This window comes from Bos javanicus, chromosome 11 (assembly GCF_032452875.1).
Source record: "Bos javanicus breed banteng chromosome 11, ARS-OSU_banteng_1.0, whole genome shotgun sequence".
In the NCBI taxonomy this organism is placed as follows: domain Eukaryota; kingdom Metazoa; phylum Chordata; class Mammalia; order Artiodactyla; family Bovidae; genus Bos; species Bos javanicus.
Window position 1 is genome coordinate 106,881,621 of NC_083878.1, and position 15,733 is coordinate 106,897,353.

The 15,733-nt window shown below is 48.6% G+C and overlaps 1 pseudogene; it reads right to left on the reverse strand.

The window, feature by feature from the left end:
- Window positions 1-10,832: 10,832 nt before the first annotated feature.
- On the reverse strand, window positions 10,833-14,142 carry LOC133256637 (small ribosomal subunit protein uS2-like; annotated as a pseudogene).
- Window positions 14,143-15,733: the final 1,591 nt, after the last annotated feature.

A 15,733-nucleotide genomic window follows, 5' to 3' on the forward strand; every position in this document is an offset into this window, starting at 1 on the left:
AACTTACATGCAGAGTACATCATGAGAAATGCTGGACTGGAAGAAACACAAGCTGGAATCAAGATTGCCGGGAGAAATATCAATCACCTCAGATATGCAGATGACACCACCCTTATGGCAGAAAGTGAAGAGGAACTAAAAAGCCTCTTGATGAAAGTGAAAGTGGAGAGTGAAAAAGTTGGCTTAAAGCTCAACATTCAGAAAACGAAGATCATGGCATCTGGTCCCATCACTTCATGGGAAATAGATGGGGAAACAGTGGAAACAGTGTCAGACTTTATTTTGGGGGGCTCCAAAATCACTGCAGATGGTGACTGTGGCCATGAAATTAAAAGACACTTACTCCTTGGAAGGAAAGTTATGACCAACCTGGATAGCATATTGAAAAGCAGAGACATTACTTTGCCAACAAAGGTTCATCTAGTCAAGGTTATGGTTTTTCCTGTGGTCATGTATGGATGTGAGAGTTGGACTGTGAAGAAGGCTGAGCACTGAAGAATTGATGCTTTTGAACTGTGGTGTTGGATAAGACTCTTGAGAGTCCCTTGGACTGCAAGGAGATCCAACCAGTCCATTCTGAAGGAGATCAGCCCTGGGATTTCTTTGGAAGGAATGATGCTAAAGCTGAAACTCCAGTACTTTGGCCACCTCATGCGAAGAGTTGACTCATTGGAAAAGACTCTGATGCTGGGAGGGATTGGGGGCAGGAGGAGAAGGGGAAGACAGAGGATGAGATGTCTGGATGGCATCACTGACTCGATGGACATGAGTCTGAGTGAACTCCGGGAGTTGGTGATGGACAGGGAGGTCTGGTGTGCTGTGATTCATGGGGTCGCAAAGAGTCGGACACGACTGAGCGACTGATCTGATCTGATCCACAGTGAATAAACTAGATTAAAGGAAATGATTTTATGTCACAGCTCAAGTGGTTCAATTGCCTAGGAGCTTTTTTTTTTTTTTTTTTTTTTAAGTTTTATCTTGAACCCTCCTTGGAAGTGTCTACAATTACATGAGGGCTTGATGGAATGTGTCACTGCTTGTTCAAAGCTCTGGTGGCAAATAAAATATACAATGACAGGAAGGACCCTTCACTACACTTGTTAAAATATGGAAGGGCCCTCCTTGGGAAGCTATAAATTTTTGGTCACCATGAGGAGTAGAAAGTGGGCCTGCAGAAGACGCAGCTGGGCCACAGGAGAGGAGCCGGCCGAGCTCCTGCCCCTCTCAGCCCCTCTGATAAAGGCTCTGTCTGACCCCCAGACCCTCAGCCACGCCTCCCGAGGGTCACAGCCCGTGAGAGGACTGGTGTGGGTCCTCCTGTTCTCCTCTGACCTGGGGGAGGAAGCGGTGGGCTCAGGAGAGACCCTGGGCATGGAGTGAGGACCCCAGACGGACCTTCGCTACATGCCGAGGGACATCATCTACGCGCTCCGCTGGTGTCGGCTTCCACGTGTGTAAGACGATCAGCCTGGCTGCTCTTGGGTGTTTCTTGATTCTTCAATGGTCCTTTGGCCTCAGCAAAATTGGCAGAAGTCAGAAATGTGTAATCTTAGGCATCCCTGCTGACTCAGTGGTAAAGAATCTGCCTGCCAACGCAAGAGACACAGGTTCGATCCAGAAAGATCCCACATGCTGTGGAGCAGCTAAGTCCGCGCACCACAACCATTGCTCCTGTAGAGCCCAGAGCCACAACCCCTGACGCCCGGGCCTCCCAGAGCCTGTCTCCGCAACAAGAGCGCCGGGGGCTTTCTTGGAGTGAAAGCTGCTCCCCCACAGCACTGACAGTGCCTGAGATGAGAGCCAGATGGCTCTGCAAGCCTGACGGGGGAGCCACAGCCTTCAGCCACCGTGCAGGTGAGCAGTGAGCACCTCCGGGCCTCAGAGAGTCATGGAGAGTCGTGGGGCCTGGATTCCTGTCCTCAGGAAGCCCTGGGCCTAAGAGGGGCATCGGACAAGACATAAGTGCCCCACCATGTGGCACGTGCTCACCAAGAAAAGGCACACAGGACCAGAAGAAAGACAAGGAGTTACGACACAGCCCGAGGGAGTCAGGAAATTCAGCAGAGCAGATGGTTTTCAAGCCAAGGCCTCAGAGGCATGCAGTTCAGCAGCCACATATCCAGAGCTGGGGCCAGTCATGGGTGCAACAGAGACCTCGTTCCCCCAGCAAGGCAGCTGTGAAGGCAGAGCGTTCATCTCAACTCCTGGATGATGTCAAAGTTGGTGTGGACTGCGGGGTGGACGCAGCGGGTGAGGGCTGGCAGAGGAAGGGGGCAGGGGAGAGAGAGTGAAAGGCATTTAGAGCCTGGCCTGGGATGCCACTATCCTTCCTGGGAAGTGGGAGCCACTCAGATGCTGTGAGTAGAGAAGGGACATGTTCAGAACTGCAGTTAAGGCAGATCAGGTATCACAGGGAGAAAGCGAACAGGAGGGCGGAGAGGCTGCAATCAGAAGGGGGTCAGGAGCCCAGCAAGAGCGCCCTCTGGGAGGAGCCCAGACTGAACTCAGGAGGCAGAGCTGGAGGGAGGAAGCCTGTCAGAGAAGGGGGTGGAGAAGGAGAGGGGATGGTAGGAACATGGAGAGCAGCTGCTGCAGAGGCTGAGGATCCTCGTTGTTTGGTGATGAAGGGAAGCTCAGAGAAGTCAGTCCCTGAAGGAGGAAACCTGAATCCTCATCCCTGTCCAGATGTTTGTTTGCCTACAGACGTAAGAAGGGTAAGAACCAAACAAAACTCAGGATAAGATGTGTTTCTTGTGTGAATTCTTTAAAAAAAACAGTCCTTTATCAATCACAATGTTTAAGTTGGAATTTAATTCACATATCATAAAATTTACTCCGTAAAATGTACAACTCGCTGGAATGGATTGCCATTTCCTTCTCCAAATGATTCATCATCTGTGTGCAAAGCTGTGCATCTATCACCGCTATCTAAATCTACTTCATCTCCTCACAGAGAAAGCCACTACCCACTAAACAGGCACTTCCCCTTCCGCCTTCCCCCAGCTTTTGGCAATTGTCTGTGTGCTTTTTGACCCTAATGACTTGCCTATTCTGCATATTTAAAGTACATGGATTTGTACAACTGTGGCCACGTATGCTGGTTTCTTACACACGGTGCTATGTCTTTGAGACTCATCTATGGTTTAGCACACGATTCATTCCTCTGTTTGACCTGAAAATTTTCCTTTCTAGGCCATTATAATACACACACACACACACGAGTTCTTTTCTTTTTAATTGTGAAAAACTCACAGAATATAAAATTACCATTGTCGCTCAGTCCACGTCACTAGGAACCATCTTTGTGCAGGGAACCTCTTTGTCTCACCGACCCTGAGCCACCGGTGAGCACAGAGTAACCAGCCCAGCCACGACACCCCTTCTCGGGACCCTCCATGCCACCCACCCGACCAGGACTCCACGAGGGCCTCCCCACAATGGCCTAAGAAGAGAGGTGGTGAAGGAGAGAGAGACCAGGAGAGAGGAGAGCAGAGACGGGCAGAGGAGGCGGCCATGCTGAACTCCTGTCTCAGTCGCGTGCCTGCCAGATCAGCCCTGCTAAACTGCTGGGATGAGAAACGGTCAGATGGCTGAGGGAGCTGTGACCACGGATGTCAGCAGCTTCAGCTAGACACCTGACAGTCTACAGTGCAAACCCGCCAGGCCACTCCCCGGGCCAGCTTCAGAGCCCCAGAGCCCCAGCCTCATGTGGGGGGCTATCCCAGCCCCATCCTGCAGAGCTCCACATCCCAGCTCTCAGTAGAGTCTTCTGAGCTCCCAGGAGATCGTGTCCACTCAGGGTGTATGACAAGTGGCATTAGGCTGGGACCAGTTGGAAGTGGCCAGAGTGAAATCCAGGGTCTCTGTATCTCTTCTGCCCCTGAAGCGCCCACTCTCTCCTACTCGCTCATGCCTGTTTTATCCAGGTGTTCCCTGAAAACAGCCAGGCTGCAGGGAAGGGTTTCAGGGCAGGGCAAGAGCTGCAGCATCTCATGGTGAGCAGGGCTGGCCACCAACTCACGCCCGACTCTGAAAGAGCATCACTGTGTGTCAGAAACTGACCCTCTGAAGGCACAGGTGACTGCTCCTGGATCACTCAGGGCCCCAGAACTTAGGTTTTTCTTGTGACCTCTACAGCTGGCTCTAAAGGACAGAACATCTAGCAAGGAGACATCTGGACCCCGGTAATCACAGTCAGGTTGGTTAAGTACAAAGGGGGTGGGGCAGGGCAGTGAGGACTGGGGTGGGCGCTGCCTGCCTCTGCTGTTACACCCCCCCTTCCCCTGACCTTCTCCTCCTCAGCATCCTACCCCTAGGGTGGGGCAGTGAGGACGGGGTGGGCGCTGCCTGCCTCTGCTGTTACACAACCCCCGCCCCCTTCCCCTGACCTTCTCCTCCGCAGTATCCTACCCCCGTTTGGGCTTTCTTGGCCCAGATACAACAGAAGTGATCATTAAGTTACTCAGTATTCAGTGGAATAGTCACGAAGTGACTTCAAGTGTAAAAAGAAATAAAATTGAAAATAAAATCCACCCAGACTGTTAACGTTTTGGATGAGGTTAGTGTCAGAGAAGATCCTTGGGCTCCTGGTAAAGGTCGCCCTGAAACTCTGGCTCTGGAAGGAGGGAGAAAAGATGACCTTTGGTGAATGTGACCTAAGCCTGGTTTGTGTTTGACCAGCGTTTTGACTTGATTATTGATCATCTTCACATTTTCTGAGCCCTGTTCTGCATCTGTTTGAGGTCCTCACAGGGCTCACAAGCTGGAGAGCTCATCGCAGCATGCTTAAAGACTTGAGGGGTCCTGGGTGAGGCAGAAAATGGTGCGGGCAGAGCATGGGATCAAGAAAGGCGTCGTGGACCCGGTGAGGTCTGAGCTGGGTCTCCAAGGGTGAGTTCGGCAGGGCCTGGCTCTGAGCAGGACTCAAATACATGATAAATGACTGCTGCTGCTGCTGCTGCTGCTGCTAAGTCGCTTCAGTCATCTCTGACTCTGTGAGACCCCATAGACAGCAGCCCACCAGGCTCCTCCGTCCATGGGATTTTCCAGGCAAGAGTACTGGAGTGGGGTGCCATTGCCTTCTCCCTGATAAATGACTAAATGAATGAACATGGAAATCTTCCCCCAAAGGAGCAAGACTGTCAGCTCTTCTGTGACTGAGTCCAAGGTTGTCCTGCCCACCTCACCACAGGCCAATAAATTGAGAGGTGAGTTCTTGGGGCAAGGAACAGGGACTTTATTCAGAAACCCAGGACTCTTGTCCCAGGACCCATCTTGCCTGAGTTAGAATTCAGGCTTCTTTTATATTAATTCTCAAAAGTGGTGAGGGAGGAAAGTCAAATATTTCCTCATTCTGATCAGGCTTGAGAGGGCATGTGTTAATGTCTGCCTCCCTGCCATGATTCACAGGTGAGTCTGGGCAGGAAGTTTCCTGTGAGTTAAACAAAGTTATTATTTTACCTTGGTGCTCATTACCTGGGATGCAGGGCTCCCAGAGAGGGGACTTTATGTACAAGCTTATAGGCAACATTCCTTTAGTGGTTAACTCCTAATAGGTAGGATACAAAGGGTCCTTCTCTATGACGCTTTCAGGCCAAAGCTTGGAACTGCAGGGCACCCGGGGACAGCGGGAGAGGCCCCACAGGGTGCCCACTCCACCCCTCACAGCTGGCTTGCTGACTAAGCAGCCTGTGTCTTGACTTCTAGGGGGCACCTGTTTGCCCTCTTCTCTCCGACAGTGCTGTTGTCATGTATAGATTGCGCTGTGGCAGAAAAGGAGAGAGGACCTAAACAGAAGTAGGTGACCTTTATTCAGGCAAGGAGGGGCAGCAGACTGCCTAACGACCAGGCTGAGCATGAGAGGGATCAGGGAGGCTTCATATTTAAAGGGAGGTTTGTGGAAGCGATAAGGGAAATGTTAGTTAGGCGGGATTCTTTAGTTGAGATGGCATTTGTAGCTGGGCAGAGGGTGATAAATCCTCTGGACAAGGGGTGACAAGTCCCAGGTGGATGCAACCAGCCTGGAGCATCAGGGCGGGACTTAAAGTTTGGTTTTGTTTTCCCCAAAGTTAGATGACTCAGCAAGGGCCTCTGAGACTGCTGTTTCCTTTTCTAGGCCCAAAGCCTCTTTCACTGGTCAGAGGCAACACTCACCTGTGCCCCTCCCTGATCAGGCACAAGCAAACCAGCTGCCCTCACCTGAAAGGGTGTTAGTCTCTCAATCATGTCCCTGTGACCCCATGGACTGCAGCCCACCAGGCTCCTTTGTCCATGGGATTTTCCAGGTAAGAATACTGGAGTGGGTTGTCATTTCCTTCTCCAGGGGATCTTCTCGACTCAGAGATGGAACCCAGGTCTCCTACATTACAGGTGTATTCTTTACCATCTGAACCACCAGGGACATGCATAAGAAACTGTTACCTCCCAAAACTGGGGTCAGAAGGCTGGGCATGTGGTTCAGGCTCTACAAGGCATTTCACATCCTCCTAGTATCTCCTCTTGTCTCCCTAAGAAGCTCTTACATCTCAGGACACCTCTAACCAATACCCTCTTTTGATGGGAGCTAGTGCTCAGCAGTTAACATTTTCAGCCCAGAGAGACACAGCCTGTGCTTTAGACCATGGCAAACCCTCCCAGCTAGCCCAGTCCATCCAAATCTCTCCTGTTCCTCAGATCCCATGGCCAACAGAGAGTCCCTGAGTCTGTTCAGCGGGCAGGCTCCCACAGTGTCCAGGGCTGAAGCTACTCCCGCCCCCGTGTCCCCTCGGCCCTAAATGATGAGCCCGCACTCCTGGGAATGCAGGGGCCCCTGTGCGCTTCTTTTGGGGCTGCTGCTGGGCCTTCTTCCTCCTTGAGCCAGAGCAGGGAGCTGGCTCAGGCAGGCCCCTGAGTAGGGGTAGGAGGGGACGAGCGGTCAGTCCCTCCGACTCCTGCGGGCCGGGCCCTGCGGGAGGAGGTGCTGGGGGCTGAGAGCGGGCTTAGCCTGCTCAGCAGTCAGGACTCAGGGTGCATTCGGGGAGGCTGAACCTACTGGGGAGTGGTGACAATGTTGATGGTGACAAGCTGTTTCCATCTCTGTACGAGCTGGTCCAGTTCACCAAGTTCTCCCAAAACTAACGCCCGTATATAAACACTCTTCCTCTGGCAACAGGGGGTGGGCTGAGTGTTTTCCAGGAAACTCCTCACTAACCTCTGGGAAAGATTCTGACAGAGTCTCTGATGAAGCAACAAATGTCCGCTTTGGTTAGGAATCAACAAGGAGTCAAGTCTGGCACATGGATGTCAATGCTATGTAGCAGCCTCGAAGGGAGGGGAATTTGGGGGAGAAAGGATGCATGTGTGTGTTTGGGTGAACTGTTCCCCTTGGTGTCACTTGAAACTGTCACAACACTGTTTGTTAAGGGGCTACACCCCAAATACAAAGCAAAAGTTAAAAGAGAGAACGTGTGACCAAACACAAAGAGAAGACACTGGATGATCTGAACATTGGCTTCAAAAGTGCATTTTGGTAACACAGAAAACTACAGTATTTTTAAATCCTAGTTTATGATTTAGAGTCTATGATATTTAGGTGACTGATCAATTGTTTAATACAGGCACTGACAAAAATACAAGCTAAAGGCTAAGCAGTTTTAATATCATTAATTTCACACTACAGTCTAAAGCCAGGGCACATAAGTCTACTTATCTGTCTCCCTCCCTCCAACTCCCTCTCTCTACAGTTTTAAGATTTGTGTCACCAGTGAGCTCGCTCCAGCTCTCCTGCAACACACACCCTTCATTCTGTGGGAGAAGTGATAACACTCGTTTACACTAGTGTAAGTGAGGAGGTGACGCACGGTGACAGAAGGAAGGAGACTGGCGGGGGCTTGGCCCGGCCTAGGCCTGGGGGCTTTGCCCGGACCCTCACTCCCTCTCTCACTGCTGATCATAACAGGGGCCTGGAGAAGCCTGTGAGGAGCCCTGGCCAAGAACCTTCATGCACGTCTCGCCATTTACATCGTGAGCATGGAGTTTGCACAAAGATCTTCAAATTTCTGTTTTTTCCTGACTTCTTTAGTCTTCATTAGTCTTCTCACCAGGGGTGTCGTTAACTAAATCAGCCTATATATTATTAATATTAACATATATCATGGATATATACATATTATATTAAAATAATGATAGTACATAACATTTAATATTTATTTACATTATATGCATGTATTTATGTAGCATTATGTTGTACTAAATTAAATTAATAAATATAAATAAACTAGCATAGCGATATGAGTATATATTACTCCTCAGAGGCAGACCTTTGCCTTTTATGCAGTCAACTCTGCCTGCTGACCATATTTTGTTTGCCAGAAAAAAATGAAAACTGAGGCCAGAGTGAAAAGTGAGGGGAAGGCAGGCAGAGAAGACCCAACCTGAAATTACAGGGAGGCATAATTGAATCACTCAAGTGCAACAAGAAGTGTCTTCCGGAGACCAGCCTGAGGTGAGGGGACTGGATGCGACCCCGCACCTGGCCTGGCCGGTGGGCACCTTCTGGGGTGGGGTGAGCGGGAGGGCGCCTCCTCCGGGAGTCTCTCCACTGGCTCCTCTGAGGACCCGCTCTTCCTCCCCAGGCTCTGCTGCGACCTGTGTGCTTTGCCTCCAGGAGGCCCGTTTCCTGCCCTCCACTGTTCTCCTACCATCTCTCTTTCCTGGATTCTCTTGGCTGCTACCGGCCAGGCTGGAGACACAGGCATCACAAGACCTTCCCCCAGCCCGTGAGCTGTCCTCGCCCCGCCCTCCTCCTTTAGCGCTGGGTTAATGGGGTGCCTGGTGTTCATTGCTGAGACTTTTCTTGCTCCCAGTTTCCTCCATTCCTGATGGTGGGATGCGCAGGGCAACTGAAGACATTTCTGAATTTCCCCGAATGTGGATGCTAGATGAACCTAGTTTGCTTATAGCAGAATCGTGTTGTTCTAAAGAAAGATTTTCATATTCGTATTGAAAACCACTGGAAAAGCTCCAAACAGGAAATGGTGACACCTCAAAGTCATACTGTTACATGACAAAAGCAAGTTGTAAAACAACACACATTATTTGATTAACTGAACTAAAAATGAACCTATATTATCTGCGTGTAAATAAATATATATTTGAAAATGTTTTCTAAAAAGCTGGAGGAATATATACAAGTGAACCACAGATACTTTGATAAGGATGAAAGAGAAATTCTACTTTTACTCTAAATTATCCAGTTTCTTTTTGGGTGTACTTTTAACTCAGGAGGAATTTGAACGAGAGTGTATATTTTTGCATTTAAATAAACACTTTACATATGATTGTACAGAACCAGCTTATCATAAAAACTGAATCAATGTATTTCAGAGTCAAACAAATGATAAGCTGCATAGAAGAGAGTGAATATCTGCTGAAGGGCTAGAGACAGAAAGAGCACATGAGCAGCACAAACAGTGAAATGCTGGCTGCACACTGCTGTCCCCTCCAGTCACTGGGTCATTCCCTGAACACTGGCTGGGTTTAAGGCAGCCTGGAAGTCAGTCACCTGTCCAAGGCACGTCTGAATTGATGCCAGGCCCATAGTGAAGACAAGTTTTAATTAGCAGCTCTCAGAGGTAGAAAATGTTATTCTCTAAACTTATTTTGGCCTGTTCCATAATGGATTGTTCCAGTAAAAACAAAACACTCAAACCAACATTAAAAACCACCCTTTTGGTGTACCTGAAAGCTTTTGCCATTTTAGAGCTTTCTCTTTTGCTGTCATCTCTTAAACATGTAAAATAAATACAGTTCAGTCCCCAGCAGGAGGGGCCACTCAGGGAGCTCTGGGCCTCAGTCGTTCCTAGGAATAAAAGTGGCAAAGAGCAGTTTTGCTCCAGAACTCTCAAGGCATTTTGGTGTGGGATAATCGGGACCCGTGGAAAGCATATGAAAGCCTGATACTGTTTCTTACATCTGCCACAGCTCAGTGATTTTCAATATCTTACTTTCTATAACCAAAGATTGAGAATGCTCAGGAGAGAGCGTAAATATAACTACATACTCGTTATAAATAGCATATAAGTAGAAAGTATAGTCAGATGTGAGTCTAAGTTACCTTAATATCCTAGTTTCTGTGGCTCTCAGTCCATAAGGCTCAGACTACATTCCTCGGGCACCTCTGCAGACTGGACAGTAGGTGGCGCTTTCAGCCTGTTTGAAACAGTTCCCGGGCTTTGGCTTGTTTACTTGCTTTTTAACTGTTTTACCACCATTGTACAGAAAACAGAGTAATTTGGTACATAAGTGTATGAAGTCCAGATCAATGTCATGGGAGCAATTCCAGAAGAACACAAAGCCATATAACTGGATCTGCAGGAAGCATTTACAAATATCCACAGAAAAGACTTTACCTCTACGTAGATCCAAACTGAAAACAGAAAGTGAAAGTCACTCAGTCCTGTCCGACTCTGCGATCCCTTAGGCTGTAGCCCGCCAGGCTCCTCTGCCCATGGAATTCTCCAGGCAAGAACACTGGAGTGAGTTGCCATTCTCTTCTCTAGGGAACCGTCCCAACTCAAATTATCCGGTAATAAAACACTTTAGGGTTTGTGTCACAGATGCTCTTTGCTACTTTGATTCCTGGTAATGACAGAATCTCAGGCCGACCGGGGACCCGCCCTAAAGCAGTTTGTGTCCTGTGACCCTGGTCAGACACATAGACTTTAGTTCGGTTTTCTTGTTTGGAAACAATTTGACCTAGCTGCTCACAAGCGAAAAACAAACTACTAGACGTTAAAATGTTCCAGTAGAGTACAGTCAGGTGCTCTTGATTCTAGAAACTTCAAAGGATGTTTTTAAGCCTTGTCAGCCACCAGCTTCTCTTGATTCTGAAAGCTAGGTTTACTAGGGACCGGCAGCAGTGGAAGTGTGATGAAATCACTGTAGCGGTGTTGTGCTTCAAAGCACAGGATCTGTACAGACTAGGAACAAAGATAAAATATTCTGAAGGGGTAAATCCAGGGCATTTACTCTTATCTGAACAAAAGCTGGTGCACAGACACATTTTATGCATCACTTCAGGGAGGGCACAGGCTCCCTGGGCTCTCCAAATCCCTCAGGTGAAGAGCTCCTGGCCTGGGAGTGAAAGAAAGCAAAGGCAGCCCTTCCCTCTTCCCCATTCCGACCTCTGGTCCCATCACATTCCGACCTCTGGTCCCATGAGAGGGACGGTGGACGCTCAGCGAGCTGTCCCAGCCGCAGGGCTGCCAGAGGAGTTACAGGAGCAGACCTGCCCAATGGTGCCTCTGCTTCCTGCCTGCTGCCGGGCCTTGTGAGAAGGCCCCAAGGAGATCTAGGAAAAGCAAAGGGGAGTCCAACTCAGCAGAGCAGCCCCGAAGCACAGGGAGTTAAAGAAACAAGAAGCACGAGTCAGGTCAAGGAAGGACCCCTTTCTGAAGGCTGCACTGATAATGGATGAGGCTGAAGCTTCCCGCTCCCTCCCCACGGGTCTCTGGGTCTGCAGGCACTTCCAGTTTGCCTCACCGTGAGCAGCGGCTGCTTGTCAGAAGGCAGATCTTTTCTACCATCAATAAACTGTCTTTTCCCCCCTGTCAGCCCTGTAATCTGGCACTAGATGCACCTTGCTCCATTGGCTGCTAACACTTCTGTAAAGGGAGATCTAACTGTCGAGAGTTCAAAATTCCAGGGGTCTGTGGAGTCCCGCCACCAATTCACTCCCCAGAGCTGTGTCTGAATGAAGTAAAAACGCTCATTACAGGCTTAGAATTGAAGACACTAAAGTGAGAACATGAATGAATTTAGAATGTTTGGAAAGTCTGATTTTAAAAGTACTTGTTTATCTTTAAAGTCCAATAACAAACATTTACTCTTGCTTGTCTTGTCTGAGGAATAAACACGGAAAGATACTTACTGAAAAAAAGCTACAAAATCTGAGGCTTTGAAGAAGGGAATTAAAAGAGAATGGGTCTCATGAAGAGTAACTCCTTTCAGACGGAGAAGCTGAGAGGAGAAAGAAATTGATTTAAGAAAAGATCTTACTATTAGAGCTGAGGCCATCTGCCATTTAGTCAAATTTGCTTTTCTGCATGCAGGGTCACCTTATACAGACTCGTACAGACACACAATACAGCTACCATCTCCACTGATACACAGAGGGGTGCCCTGGCCACTGCTTCAGACCACTTGTGGGCACTCAGGATGCTCAGGACTCTGTCTTATGTGTCCCTGGGAAGTGACTCCCAGGAGGTCCATCCACTGAGCCGAGTTCCACTCTGTTTCCAAGCAGCCCTTTAAATCCCTGAGGCCAGCGCCCCTCTCTCACCACATAAAATGTCCCCCCGTGTGTCACTGCTACTCATCAACATGGCTGCTGCTTTTATAATCAGTCTTCAGATATGGTCACCTGATTCTGTTATTTTTTATTATGCTGAAGTCAGTCAAGTGTCTTATATCTTACTAGCATATTAATATGTCAGATTCAGAGAAATAATTCAAGGATGAAGCCAACTGATTATCCTCCTATCCATATGAAGTATAAATATAATCTCTGGGAGATGGTGAAGGACAGGGAAGCCTGGTGTGCTGCAGTCCATGGGGTCGGAAAGAGTTGGACGTGACTGAGTGACTGAACAATGATAAAATATTATCTCAATTGATAATGAATGTACAGTGCATAAGAGAAAGTGGGAGAAAAGTATTTTAAAAATTGGACAAGCTTAGCTAATAAAATTAGCGGTTGCAAATGTTGTTTGAGGGAAGAACATAATGAATTATGAAATTTTCCTCTTATGTGAAAGGAAAACAGCAAAAGTCACAGAACATTCTCATGAGTAGACGTATTTATTTATTTAGAAACTGCTTATTTTGTGTGAACCAATTTCCATTTTAAGAGTTTGTGGGGTTTCCATAATGGCTCATGGTAAAGAATCCTGCCAATGCAGGAGACATGAGTTCAATCCCTGGTCCAGGAAGATACCACATGCCTTCAGAGGAACTAAGCCTGTGAACCCCAACCATCAAGCCTGTGCTCCACAGCCTGAGGGCCACAGCTCCTGATCCCATGCTCTGCCACCACTGAAGCCTGGGGGCCCTGGGGCCCACGCTCCATAACAAGAGAAGCTGCTGCAACGAGAAGGCCAGGCACCACAACCAGAGTGCTCCCCACTCACCGCAACCAGAGCAAACCTGTGCAGCAGCAAGGACCCAGCACAGCCCCCACCCAAGAAAAGAGCCTGTGAAAGAACAGCTGAAGCCCACCCAGTGCTGTGCCTACCCATCCAGTGGCCTGAGCAGTGGGCGCTGCAGGCCAGCCTTCGGGGGAACTGCGGAGTAGGCAGCGAGCTCGCCTGCCCACCTGTGGACTAGGCCAGCACCTCAGATCCAGTAGCGTTGCACTCAGGTGCTGAAGTGACCCATTCACGGTGAAGTCCTCCTTGGTCAGAGCTTGCTCAGCTGCCACCTGCTCTTCCCTTTTAATCTCTTCAGAATCTGCAGATGTGGAGATCATGCATGACTTCCCAAGAGTGTTCACAGGAAAGGATGCCGCGCACCGGCAGAACTTCCCCGGTGAGCATCCGCCAAGTCAGACCCACCGACTTGATGTCATCTCCAGAGTGCAGAGGAGACTCCGTGTCACACAGACTGATGGTAAGAAGTTCACATACATGCCTCTGGGAGAGGCTGGCGGTCAGCCCTGGCCTCGTAACCACCAGGAGTCTTGGCTCCTGGAAGCTGCCTGGGTCTGGTTAGTGGAGGCTCCAGGAGCGAAGCGGCTGACCAGAGGAGCGGTGGCAGCAAACTGCAGCTCAGCTCGCTGGCGAGGGTTCCTGGAAGACGCAGCAGGGACAGCAGCTGGGTTTTCAGTGGCAACGATGGCATGAGCTGCCTACAGAAGCTTCTCCCAGGTTCTCTTCGGATTCCTAGTGTAGACGCCACCACTTTTCCTTCTGTAGATGTACTGCTCCGTTGGGAAGTAAAGGTCCGTGCTACCTAAGTGGGCCCCTGCTGCAAGGAATGTGATGACGTCATCCTTCATTTGCCGGACAGCAAGGACCCAGGATAGTGTAAAAGATTCACTTCCCGTTATGACAAGAATCCAGACAGTGCCGTATGGACCACTGTCTGGGTAGCGTGGGAAAAGCCCGAGAAGATGTTTTAGAGAAGCCAGATAATCTGATAAAACAAACTTGACTTTCATTCAGTTTGTAGAAATAACGCTGTGAGTTTTATTCTTTAGAGGTTTAAATTTTTTGTACTGTCTTGGCATTTCTGAGAAACTTATAATACATGTACAAGGTTCAAGAACCTAGAAATATAAAATACTTCATATTCCATTGTTCTTCCTACCGCCTCCCTTCTTGTCAAGGCCCTGCTGCTTCCACAGTCAGCCATGTGTTTTGTTTCTCAGGAATAGCTTCCGGAGGTTTATTTATTTTTTCTAATTATTTATTTGGCTGTGCCCGCAGGACGTTTGCCATGGGAACTCTTATCTGTCGCATGTGGGTTCTAGTTTCCTGACAAGGGATTGAACTCAGGCCCCTACAATGAGAGTGCAGAGTCTTAGCCCCTGGATCAAGAGAGACGGCCCAGAATGTCATTTTATGGATACACAAGCAACTATGAATATCTATTTCTTCTTCACTCCACATGTGGTGCTAATGTGGAGGAGGTGCTAACCCACCTCCCTGTGCAGGAGACATAAGGGACTCAGATTCAATCCCTTGGTCTGGAAGATCCTCTGGAGCAGGAAATGGCAACCCACTCTAGTATCCCTGCCTGGAGAATCACCATGAGCAGAGGAGCCCGGTGGGCTACAGTCCATAGTGTCAAAAGTGTGGGACATGACTGAGTGACTGAGCACAACCACATTTAAAACCATACATGGTCGCACACTGTGCACAGTGTTTTATGTATCTTGCTTATATTCAGCTGACAATATCTTGGGAATATTTTCTTGGGACACTATTTTCCACCAATCAGCCCACTGAATAGATGATGTACTATAATACGCTTTACTGGTCCACTTTGGAATAAACACTAATATAAAATGACATCTTGACATCACAATAAACAATGTAATGCATAACCTTAGCCTAATTTATTCCATTGCAGGAAAATGTATCAATTTCTAATGCATATGGAATTTCTACAAATCTAATGGATTTGTAGCCTGAAGTATTTCCAACTGAAATACAGCATGTGATAGGATGTTGCTGGTAAAGTAGCACGTTGCTGGATTCCCCGCCCCGCTCCCGAGGAGCTATGCAATGATCATTTCTCTTTCCTTAAGACTCGACCTCTCCTCTCCCGGATTTCTCCCCGATCTGTTTTCAAAAACTTTCTCCAACCTCTTCTGCCCTTGTGACTTCTCTACAATCTGCTCCTCTTCTTAGCACTGTCCTTCATTCTCACAACCTCATTGCCTGGTCTGGTCTCTACCTGCCATCTCAACATTGCCCATCATTGCTCCACCCACTCCCCTGGAGATGGTATCAGTACGGCCAGATGGTTGAGTATAGAAAAATGGTTCGTGGATGATATTGAATCACTGAGCCTGGATGAGAAGGAGACATCCACAGGGGAGTCTAAGGTCGCTGGGGAAGAAGGAGAATTTAGGTTTTATCTGTGGTCTTCACTCAGGGGAAGATGCTACAGGGCCCACCAGGGAAGAAGAAGTCAGAGTCAGAGGCAAATACTTGGGAGGTGGTGTCCAGAAATTCCAGCAGGAGCTCTGGAG